The sequence below is a fragment of the Poecile atricapillus genome, chromosome 19, assembly GCF_030490865.1.
Source record: "Poecile atricapillus isolate bPoeAtr1 chromosome 19, bPoeAtr1.hap1, whole genome shotgun sequence".
Classification (NCBI taxonomy): Eukaryota; Metazoa; Chordata; class Aves; order Passeriformes; family Paridae; genus Poecile; species Poecile atricapillus.
Window position 1 is genome coordinate 3,350,973 of NC_081267.1, and position 12,043 is coordinate 3,363,015.

A 12,043-nucleotide genomic window follows, 5' to 3' on the forward strand; every position below is an offset into this window, starting at 1 on the left:
TCCCAACCCATCCCATCACTGCTGGACATCAAGACCCCCTTCCCAAGACCGATTTCCCCCATTTCACACCTCCCAAACTCCATCCCATCCATCCTGCCCCACCCAATGCCCATCTCACCCCTCCTGATTTACATCCCACTTCACCCAATGCCCTTCCAACCCCATTCCACCTGATGCCTTCAGAAGGCTGACCTAGAACAGAGGCTGGACCAAGTTAAGAATAAAGTTTATTAAAAGGCCTTCAAGGACAGACCTTGGGCAGTACAAGAGCCTGGAAAGGGCTACACCCAAAATGGAGCAAAAAATAGTCAAAAAAAAACCAAAACCAACTCATCACGAGGTCTCACATTTTTAGAAGTTCAGGTCCATCTGCATATTTGGGTTCATTGTCCAGTTACAGCTTCAGATGATGAAGTCCTGTCCTTCTTGTTTTCTCTCTTCAGTCCACCCTTGTTTAAACTTTTGGGCCTGAAACTTGTGATAATTGTCCTTGGTATCAAGCTAGAAAAGGAATGGTTTTGTCTACCTACTCTGTGAAGAGAACTCACTAACACTTAACAGGAAGTTCAAAAATAAAAACCTAGGCAGCACAGAATATGAAAGATATGAAAGCTAAAACTTGAGGCATCACACTCTGAGGGGCTGTGGACTCCAATAGTTTTGAGTGTGACTGTGCAGTTTTCAGTGGCATTGAGTGGTTTTGAGATCACAGTTCAAACTCTCGTTGCTTTGAGTGCCAAAAAATGGAGAAAACTCCACCAAATAGCTCCACAACACCCAAGCATTTCCATGAATACCAGATAACCTTGAAGCACTAGTAAAATGTGAGGCTCTAGATGCCTTTGATGAATTTGTAGACTTTTACCTAAATTTTGTCTGTTTTAAAGGGATGAAGATGAATCAAAAGATAATCAGAACAAAATAAAATGACCACCAGCTCAGTGTGTTCCCAATGCAGATCACTGGGAACGTGGGTCATCAGGGCTCCGCGCAGGACCGCGTGGGTCCTCTGATGGGGGATGGAGCTGGAGCAGTGCACAAAGCTCTTCCTGCACTTGGGGCACTCGCAGGGCTTCCCTTACCGGTGCCTCCGTTGGTGTCGGGTCAAGGTAGAGCTCTGGGTGAAGCTCTTCCCACACTGGGGACACTCGTAGGGCCTCTCCCCAGTGTGGATGCGCCGGTGCCTGATGAGGTTGGAGTTTTGCTTGAAGCCCTTCCTGCAGTCAGGGCAGCGGAAGGGCCTCTCATCCGTGTGAAACCGCTGGTGCTGGAGGAGATGGGAGCTGGTCTGAAACCTCTTTCCACACTTGGGACACTCATAGGGCCTCTCCCCAGTGTGAATCATCTGGTGGATGGTCAGTTTTGATCTCTGGTTGAAGGTCATCCCACATTCCCCACATTCATAGGGCCGTTGCCCAGTGTGAGTCCTCTGGTGGAAGATCAGGCTGGAGCTCCAGGTGAAGCTCTTCCCACATTCCCCACACTCGTAGGGCCTCTCCCCAGTGTGGATGCGCCGGTGGGTGATGAGGGTGGAGTTGTACTTGAAGCCCTCTCCACAGTCAGGGCAGCGGAAGGGTCTCTCATCCGTGTGAATCCACTGGTGCACGAGGAGATGGGAGCTGATCCGAAACCTCTTCCCACACTCAGGACACTCGTAGGGCCTCTCCCCAGTGTGGATGCGCCGGTGGACGATGAGTTCAGAGCTGAAGCTGAAGCCCTTCCCACATTCCCCACACTGATAGGCCCATTCCCCAGTGTGGATCATCTGGTGGCAGATCAGTTTGGTGCTCTGGCTGAAGCTCTTCCCACACTCCAAGCACTTGTAGGGCTTCTCCCCATCCTGAAGCTGCTCATGGACCACCAGCTCAGAGCCCCGGCTGGATCTCTGGCCGCCTTCCCGGCACAGGGTGGGTCTTTCCTCCTCAGAGCACCCTGGGATGGGTGAGGAACTGCTCCTCCTGTGGGATCTCTGAAGCTTTTCCTTCCTGTTGGATTCCTGCACTGTAGAGCCGCTCAAAACGGCCTCTTCCACGAGGTTCTGATGTGGGGATTTGTCCTCCCTGGTCTCCATCCTCAGCTCCTTGTCTGGGGGAGGAAGGACAAGGAGAGGATGGGATTTGCCTCCGTGCCAGAGGGAAGGGGAAGGAGATTCCCCCCAGTGCGTCCCCGGCAGGACGGCGTCGGCAGCGGGGTTGTCCTGCAGCCGGGGGCCATGCTGGGCTGGGAGATGGAGCAGGAGAGAGGGGGAAAGGGGCACTGACTTCCTCCTCACCTGCCTGCGTGTCCTGGGGTATCTTCCTCTTCCTCACAGCCTTCCTCTCCATCTGGACAAGGTTTGGGAATGGGAAATCCTGGTTTGGGGAAAAATACAATTCATGAGCACATTGGATTAGGGGGTTCCTCCTGCCCACGTCCATCTCTAGAAATTCCAAGCTATCCATAAAAACCTCCCAAACACCAAGATTCAGCCGTGAAAATTCCTCCCAGGAGTTCCCCATCTCTGGTCTCTCCCCTTTGGTGTTCAGGGGTTCCCCCCTGTCCCAGCTGCTGGGGGTCACGCTTGTATTGGTGTTCCTCTGTCTACTCAATCCCTGTCTTCCCCAGGCTGCTGGGAGTGCCAGGAATCTGAAAAGTTCCCCTCATTTCCATCTCCCCACTTAGGAATGCTGGGACCCCCCAGTGTCGCCCCAAGGGGCATTTTCTGCTCAGCTTTGCAGTCCTTAATTCTTAAATATCCCCCCCAAAAAAATCCAACCCAGGGACCCCCCAGGAGATCTGGGCTGAGCTCCCCCTCTCGGGGCACCTGTGGGATGGGGGGTGATGATCCCATGGGTGGGGGACTGTGAATTCAGGGAGTTCTTGACCTCTTGGTTCATTCTCCTTTCCCTGATCCTCCTTTGTCCCTCCTCTTCCTGTTGAAGTGCATTTAAAAAATTATTGTCTGTCCCAAGGGAAGAACTGACCCTTGGTGTTGTATAAGGTCAGTCCCTACCTAACCTCCCTTTTCTTTTCCCTATCCCATTGGCTGTAACCCCCCCTGTATCCCCTGGCCACCCCCTCCCCCAAGTTTAAGAGAGCACCCGAGGAATCTCAGCCTCTTTCTTGTCCCAGGCGATCCACATACAATGAACCCAGGACCACGTCTTGTAAGTCTGAGCCTTCTTTGTCTAAAATACCTTAGGTCCATGTTGGATATATTTTGAGACCCCTTCCCGCCCGTGTTCTGTGAAGGGCGAACACATCCCCATGGGGGACAAGAATGAAAGGGTTTGTGGAGTATTTACAACATCTTCCTCCCTCTCCTCCCCTTCCACCCCTCCTCCTCCTCCTCCCTAACGCCAGCTCCATCTCCTACTTCCATCCCTTCACTCTCCTTCAGCCCTCCTCTTCCATCCCTCCTCCTCCTCCCCCAGGAGCAGTGACACCCTCGGTGCCCCGTTCCCAAACCCCTCACAGCCCACGGCAGGAGCGGGGATGGAGCCGGGACAGGTCGGGATGGGCAGCGCGGGGCTCTCCGCTGCTCCCACCCGCTGAGGACGGGGGGAACCCGGCCCGGGGAAAAGGAGAGGGAAACTGGGAAAATTGGGGGCTGCAGATCCAACCTGGGGCTGGCTGGGGACCCTGGCTGGGGACTGCCAGCCCTTGGGGCTCCTCTGGGGAGATGCGGGAGGGGGGAACACAGAGAGGGCTGGGGGATCCCAGGAGTGGCAGCACTGGCAGGGACTGGTTTGTACTGGGATCATACTGGCAGTGGCTGAGATTCTACTGAGGGTGTACTGACATCATACTGGGATCATACTGGGATGATACTGGCAGTGAGTAGGAGCCTGCAGGGGGCAACTGAGACCACGTTGTGAGGAACTGGGAATATGCCCTGCGCTCCCCAGAACCCCGGGATCGCCCCCCATATGTCCCATAAGTCTCCTCCAAACCCTCCAGGATCCCCGAGTGCCCCCTCAGCGCCCGTTCGGGACCCCCCAAAGTGTCCCTGGATCCCTGAATGCTCCCGACCCCACAGATTCCCCTTCCAGCCACTGCTGGGAATTCATCTCCCATCATCCCTCAACACAGTTCCGCGCCCAAACCTCCTGCCGTGCCCCGCGCCCTAAAGATCCCGGTTACAGCTCCCCAGGTTCCCCCCAAGTGCTCCCGAGCCGTATACATTCGCCCCCAGCACCTGCAGACACGGCTCGGACGCAAAAGTTTTGTCCAAGCGCTTCCCCACACCGCCAAACGCGCCTTCTGAGCCACTTCCGGGACTACAGCTCCCATCATGCTCCGCGGCGCCCATAGAGCGCTATTCCAGCCGGGACTCCATCTCCCGTCATGCCCCGCGCCTCACCGGAACCCATTGGAGCTGCGCCTTCAACTCCCGTGATGCTCCGCGGCCCCATTAAACCGTATTATACCGGCGCCTACAACTCCCATCATCCCCCGCGGCCCATAGATTCCCTGTTACAGCCCCCCAAGTGCCCGCCCGGACCCCGAAGGGCCCTCAGATTCCCCTCCCTGACCTCCAAGTGCCCCCCTGGACCCCCAAGTGCTCCCCCGAATCCCGAATTGTCCCACAGAATCCCTAAGTGCCCCTCCAAGTGCCCACCCGACTCCCCAAGTGTCCTCCAGTCCCCCAAGTTCTTTCTAAATTCCCGCCCCAGACCAAAAACTGCCCCAAATGTTCCCCAGAAAAGTCTCCATGGACCCCAAAGTGGTCCCTTTTACCCTGTCTGAGAAAATGATAAAAATGATGATCAAAGGACTAAAAATATGTGTAATTATCATAAAGAGGGAGAAATAGTGACCAATTAATTAATGAAGGGAATTGTGGTACTTTGAACCGAGGACCGATAATGTTTTTAGTTGCTAAAAATGTATCAATTCTTTCATATAAATATAAAAAATTAGGTTATAAAAATACAGAATAATATTATTATTATTAAAAATATTTTTATTAATTAATTAGATTTTAAGTATAAAGAAAAATTATAAAGAGAAATATTTTCATTGTTTTGGGATGTCAGTCCCAGGTGGGCGATGTCAGACATGCTGAGGCTCGGGGTGAGGAGCAGGTTGTCCAAACAGGGGCAGCCCACAAGGGGCTCATTCTTCTCTGTGACCAGACCTCCTCAGGAGACATTCAGCATCAGGATTGTAAAGAGTAAATCGTGACCTCCTGATCAGTACACAAAGATGTTTTACAGTTTGAACAGTAGAATGTTGTCACTGTAAGGGGCCTTCTTTGTTAATATACCTCATGTTGTGTCATGTTTGGTAAATACCAATGTTGTTGTACCAGCCTTCCTTGTTAAAATATTGTTATAAATTAAATTAGAATTTTGACAACTAGGTCCCTTGGCTTAATGGCAGTTTAATTAAAAATGAATACAATTTACTAAATTGAATACTAATGTAGTATAAAAGAATACAGTTTAGTAAAATAATACAGTTTAATAAAAAATGAAATTTATATCTATAATCTGCTAGAAATTAAGTATGATTAAAGCATAAGCAAAACCAACCAGGGTACAGAGGTTTTCCACCCTGCCTCACGTTCAAAACAAAGCACTTCAAGCTAAACTCATATACTGTATGCTTATACATATTCATTAATGTTTCCTGTAAGTTTCCTCCTATTTCCGATTTTTCTGACTTTACGTCACTTTTCTTCACGGCGCACGCCTCACTTGTTGTTAGGAGGTCTTCAGTCTTCTTCTGGTGGTCTTTTGGCAAAGGCTTCTCCTCTTCCTCATTATCCTTTGGATAACCTTACAGGTTTGTGTGTGTGTACTAAGCCTTGTGTTATGTTAGTCTACTAATTAGCCTTATGTTTACTAAGCTTTAGGCCCAATGCCTAAATTTGTTCTAATTTTGGTCCATCTCAGGGCCATTTTGGTGTTAAGACACCATTTATCTTCTAAACTACATCCTGTACCTTAATTTTGACATGTAACATCTGCAAAGGGGTACATCTGCTTTGTAACACTGATTCTTGGTTGTTTCTAATAATAACTTTAATAACAGTTAAAATTTAGTTAGCACAAAACAATTCCATTTATAACAACTGCAAATACCCCTTATATCTTTTTTTATTTGTTTCCATGCTAACGGGCTTGCTTTCTTCCTTGCTATGGATAAACTTGTATTTTCTCAATTTCTTCTTTTGCTAACTCAATTGTTTGGCCTGCAGATCAGCTGCTGAGCCCATCCACATTCACCTCTTAGTCTTCAGAGGGAAACTTGGAGCACAATGAGAATCTCCCAGTGTGCCAGAGGGTCCCTGTGTGCCAGCTGCAGCTGGGGCCTCAGCCATCTCCTCTCTCAACAGATTCCCCTCTGCAACTTCACAAGTCCAGCCAAACACCTCCCTCAGGGACACCTGTACCACACATTTCACATCTCCATGCCCATACGTGATGTCCCTGTCACAGCTGCATTACCAGCTTGCTGCTGTGCAGATGCTGCCACCACCCAAAGCAAGGCCCTGTGTCCCTGAAGGGACCCGCCCTGCTCTGTGGCCTGGACTGAAGGTGGGTCCCTCCTGCCAGGGCAGGGCCCAGCACAGCTCTTCTGTTCCAATAAAGAGATGGAGCTCTCACCCCAGTGTCTGGCTGGTACCACCAGCAAAGCCCACACAGCACCAGCCCTGGCTGAGCTCCATGTCCAGGAGCAGGCAGGGCTGACCATGGTGTGGGCAGGCAGGAGCCAGGCAGGGGCTGCTGTGACCAGCAGCGGGGCACTGAGGGGCTGGGGGAGTCTGTGTTGATCATCCCTGGGATGAGGGCACATTTCCTTCAGTGGCATCACCTGGGCCTGGACCTCCTCCAGTGCCATGCCCAGGAAAAGAGGCAACCATCAAGAGCATCTCCTGGGACACTGCCTGACCAGCAATGTCAGCAGGCAAAACCAAGGTTTTGTTTATCAATGACCCTTTGATGAAGTCAAAGATTTAAATTAAGGCCAGACCAGTAGGACAGATGGGAGTACTTCCCTCTGGGAAGGGGCTCCTGTCACTTCACAGTCTCCATCCCCCACCAGGAACTGCAGAACTCTGGCCAGCCCCACACCCCCCACGGCCTTGTCCTGTTTGTGGGGGAGGAGGATGAACCAGAGCCCTGTTACCTCTTCAAAAGCCAGAAACCAAAGAGAAAGAGAAATTCACGGGCTTAAGTTTTAAGTGGTGATGTTCACAGGTTGATATCACTTTTCAATGGTCAAAACTACTGCCAGTTCTCTGAAATGACCAGTTATAGGCCAGGAGAAAAAACTTCCATCAGCCTCCAGCAACCTTAACTTCTTTAGCTGTTTATCTTTTTTACTTAAATGTCAATCTATCACACACAACAGCAGTGACAGCCCCAGTGTTCCCCTCTCTGTGACACCACAGCAGTGACAGCCCCAGTGTTCCCTTCTCTGTGACACCACAGCAGTGACAATCCCAGTGTTCTCCTCTCTGTGACACCATATCTGTGACAGCCCCAGTGTTCCACTCTCTGTGACACCACAGCCGTGACAGCCCCAGTGCTCCACTGTCTGTGACACCACAGCAGTGACAGCCTTGTTACTATAACGTTAAATGTTTCTGAAAATGTTTCTTAAAACCATGAAGAAGTAGGCCACAAGAATGTCTGGTATTGGGGATGGTCTAGCAAGCTGAAATGTTTACGGTAACGGGAACTGGTACTTGGGAATTCCAAGATACCCACCCAGAGATAAGATTTGTACATGTTCGTACAAGGATGAGCCAACTCTCATGAAGCAATATTGATAAAGCTAATCAAGCAATATTAATGAAGCAATATTGATAAGGTTGTTATAGTGATTACTGCTACAGCTGAAATTGTAGAAATATGTGCACTTTGGACAAAGACGATGGAGCTAGATTTGGGTTGCTGATACCCCTAGTTCCCACGCGCTTCAATCAAGCAGCTGCATATAATCAATCTGTGATTATGTGTGTTCCTGAACGCTGACATCAGCGTCTCCCTGCACCCAGGGCAGCTCCCACCAGAGACCCTCCCCTGATTTAATTCCCAATCCAGGAGCTACAACAGGCATGGGTGAAGTTCTGGGGGCTGGCAGGGAAATGTCACTGTAAGATCTTGCTGCACTTGGCTCTCGGCCCCTTCTCAAGAGCTTTGCCTTCAAGGGCAGGAACATCTTTTCCTTGCTGGCAACTGGAATTCCAGACTCTTGGAGTGTGTGCCATGCAGGACCACACAGACTGGGATCCATGGGCTGGGATCGCACAGACTGGGATTGCACAGACTGGGATTGCACAGACCAGGACCGTATGGATCAGCACCAGAGATTGGGATCACATGGACCGGGACCATATGGACTGGGATGGCTGCACCAGAACGATGTGAACCAAGGCGGTCCCGCCCCGCCCAGGGCTCCCTCCCAGTTCCCTCCCAGTTCCCTCCCAGTTCTCTCCCAGTCCCTCCCAGCCCTTCCCAGTCTCGCCCGGGGGCACGGCCAAAACTGCCCGGAGTGAACACGGTGGTCCCGGAGCGATCCCAGAGCTGATTCCGGTCCCGGTGTCGATCTCTGTCCCAGAGCTGTGGTGGTCCCAGTGTCGGTCCCAGAGCGCTCCCAGTCCCAGTCTTTGTCTCCATCTCACTCTCAGTCCCGGTCTCGGTCTCGGTCCCGGAGCGGTGCCAGTCTCAGTGCCGGTGCCAGGGCTGGTTTCAGTCCTGGTCTCAGTCTTGGCCTCGGAGCAGTTCCTGTCCCAGTGTCAGTGCTGGTCCTGGAGCGATCCCGGTGCTGATCCCAGTGCTGCTCCAGGAGTGATCCCGGTGCTGATCCCGGTTCTGGTCTCAGTCTCGGTCTCAGAGCGCTCCTGGTGTTGATCCCAGTCCCTGTGCTGGCCTCGGTCTCAGTCTCGGAGCAGTCCCGGGGCACTCCTGGAGCCGATTCCGGTCCCGGTGTTGATCTCAGTGGCAGAGCGGTGCCGGTCCCAGTCTCAGTCCCGGTCCCGGTCTCAGTCCCGGTCCCGGAGCGGTGCCGGTCTCGGTGCTGGTGCCGGATTCAGTCCCAGTCTCAGGCTCGCTCTCGGTCTCAGTCTCGGTCTCAGTCTCGATCTCGGTCTCGCTCCCAGTCCCGGTGCTGGTCGAACCGAGCCCTTTTCGGGTGATTTCAGGTCCCTTTTGGCCGTTTCAGGCCAGGTTGGGGGATGTTGGGGCCCTTTGGGTGATTTGAGGCAAAGCCAGCGACTTTCAGGGTGGATCTTGCACCATTTGGGAGATTCAAGGGTGATTTTAGGCCATTTGGAGTGGATTTGACACCACTTTGGGCATTTTTATGCCCTTTTGGTTGCATTTGGACACCTTGGGATGATTTTAACCCCATTTGGCTGATGTTGGGCCAAACCATGCGGATTTAGTGCAAAGTTCAGGTCCCTTGGGATGGTTTTGCTTTTCACCTTTGTTTACAGAAATTTCAGCAGTTTTCCCCCTTTTATTTTCCCTTTTTTTTCATCAAAATATTCATAAAAATTGCCGTAAATGTTCTCAAAATCTCACCAGATTCCACAAAAATCCCACAAAATTCCACAAACATCCCACACAATCCTCTAAATCTTCTCAAAACCCCACCAAATTCCAGAAACATCCCACAAAATCTCCTCCAATTTGCACACGATCTCAGAAAAATACCTCAAAATTCTTCAAGTCGCGTCAAAATCCCTCAGTATTCCAAAAAACATCCCACAAAATTCCAGAAAAATCCACAAAATTCCACAAACATCCCAACAAATCCTCTAAATCATCTCAAAACCCTAATAAATTCCAGAAACAGCCTACAAAATCTTTACAAATTTCCACACAATCTAGGAAAAACTACTCAAAATTCTTCAAGTCTTCTAAAAATCTCACCAAATTCCAGAAAATTCCACAAGATTCCAAAAAAATTGCACAAAATTCCAGAAAAATCCCTCAAAATTCCACAAAAATCCCACAAAATTCCACAAGCACCCCACCAAATTCCCTAAATCTTCTCAATCCCTACCAAATTCCAGAAACATCCCACAAAATCTTTACAAATTACCACAGAACCTAAGAAAAATCCCTCAAAATTCTTCAAGTCTCCTCAATATCCCAGAAAATTCCACAAAAATCTACAAAATTCAAGAAAAAATATTGCAAAGTTCCCTAAATCTTCTCAAAAGCCTATGAAATTCCAGAAACTGCCCACAAAATCTTTACAAATTTCCACACAATCTAAGTAAAACTCCTCAAAATTCTTCAAGTCTTGTTAAAATCTCACCAAATTCCAGAAAATTCCACAACACTCAAAAAAAATTGCACAAAATTCCACAAAAATCCCGCAAAATTTCACAAAAAATGCACAAAATTCCAGAAACAGCCCACAAAATTTCAGAAACATCCCACAAAATTGCAGAAATCTTCTCAAAACCCCACCAAATTCCAGAAACATCCCAAAAAATCTATACAAATTTCAACACAAACTAAAAAAAAAAATCCCTCAAAATTCTTCAAGTTTCATCCATATCCCACATAATTCTACAAACATCCCACACAATTCCCTAAATCTTCTCAAAACCCTACCAAATTCCAGAAACAGCCCACAAAATCTTTACAAATTACCATATAATCTAAGAAAAATACCTCAAAATTCTTCATGTCTCCTCAAAGTCCTTAAAAATTCAGGAAACATGCCAAAAAATTCCACAAAAATCCCTCAAAATTCCAGAAAAATCCCACAAAGTTCCACAAACATCCCACAAAATTCCCTAAATCTTCTCAAAACCGTGCCAAACTCCAGAAACATCTCACAAAATCTTTACAAATTTCCACGTAATCTAGGAAAAATCCCTCAAAATTCTTCAAGTCTTCTCAATATCCCAGAAAATTCCACAAGTATCCACAAAATTCCACAAACATCCCAACAAATCGTCTAAATATTCTCAAAACCCCACCAAATTCCAGAAAAATCCCACAAAATCTTTACAAATTTCCACACAATCTAAGTAAAACTCCTCAAAATTCTTCAAGTCTCCTCAAAACCCCACCAAATTCTAGAAAATTCCACAACATTCCAAAAATATTGCACAGAATTCTAGAAAAATCTCTTAAAATTCCACAAAAATCCCACGAAATTCCAGAAACAGCCCACAAAATTCCAGAAACTTCCCACAAAATCTTTACAAATTTCCACACAATCTTGGAAAAATCCCTTAAAATTCTTCATGTCTCCTCAAAGTCCTACAAAATTTCAGAAACATCCCACAAAATTCCACAAAAATCCCACAAAGTTCCACAAACATCCTGCAAAATTCCCTAAATCTTTTCAAAACCCTACGAAGCTCCAGAAACATTCCACAAAATCTCCTCCAATTTGCACACAATCTAGGAAAAATCTCAAAATTTTTCAGGTCTCCACAATATCCCACAAAATTCCACAAAAATCCACAAAATTCAAGAAAAAATCCCGCCAAATTCCCTAACTCTTCTCAAAACCATATCAAATTCCGGAAACATTCCAAAAAATCTCCACAAATGTCCACACAATATAAGAAAAATCTTTCAAAAATACTCAAGTCTGCTCAAAATACCAAAAAATCCCAGAAAAATTCCACAACATTCCAAAAAAATCCTACAAAATTCTAGAAAAATCCCACACAATTATTTAAATTTTCTCAAAATGCCACAAAATTCCATAAAAATCCCACAAAATTCTAGAAATGTCCAAGAAAATTTCCACAAAATCCCACAAAATTCAAGAAACATCCCACATAATTCCACAAAAATCCCACGAGATTCCAGAAACATCCCACAAAATTCCAGAAACACCTCAACAAATTCCTAAAATCTTCCAAAAACCCTACCAAATTCCAGAAACATCCCACAAAATCTCCACAAGTTTCTACAAAATTCCACAAAAATTCCACAAAATTCCACAAATATCTCACAAAATTTCAGTAAAATCTGATGAAATTGTTAGCGGTCAGGAACACATGTAATCACGAATGATTATAGGCAGGTGCTTTATGAAGAGCTCTGGGTGTCAGGGATACACAGACCCAAAT

At 47.9% G+C, this 12,043-nt stretch overlaps 1 pseudogene; it reads right to left on the reverse strand.

Moving 5' to 3' along the window:
* The window catches only part of LOC131586325 (uncharacterized), a 1,027,770-nt pseudogene that overhangs the window by 286,915 nt on the left and 728,812 nt on the right, over positions 1-12,043 (reverse strand).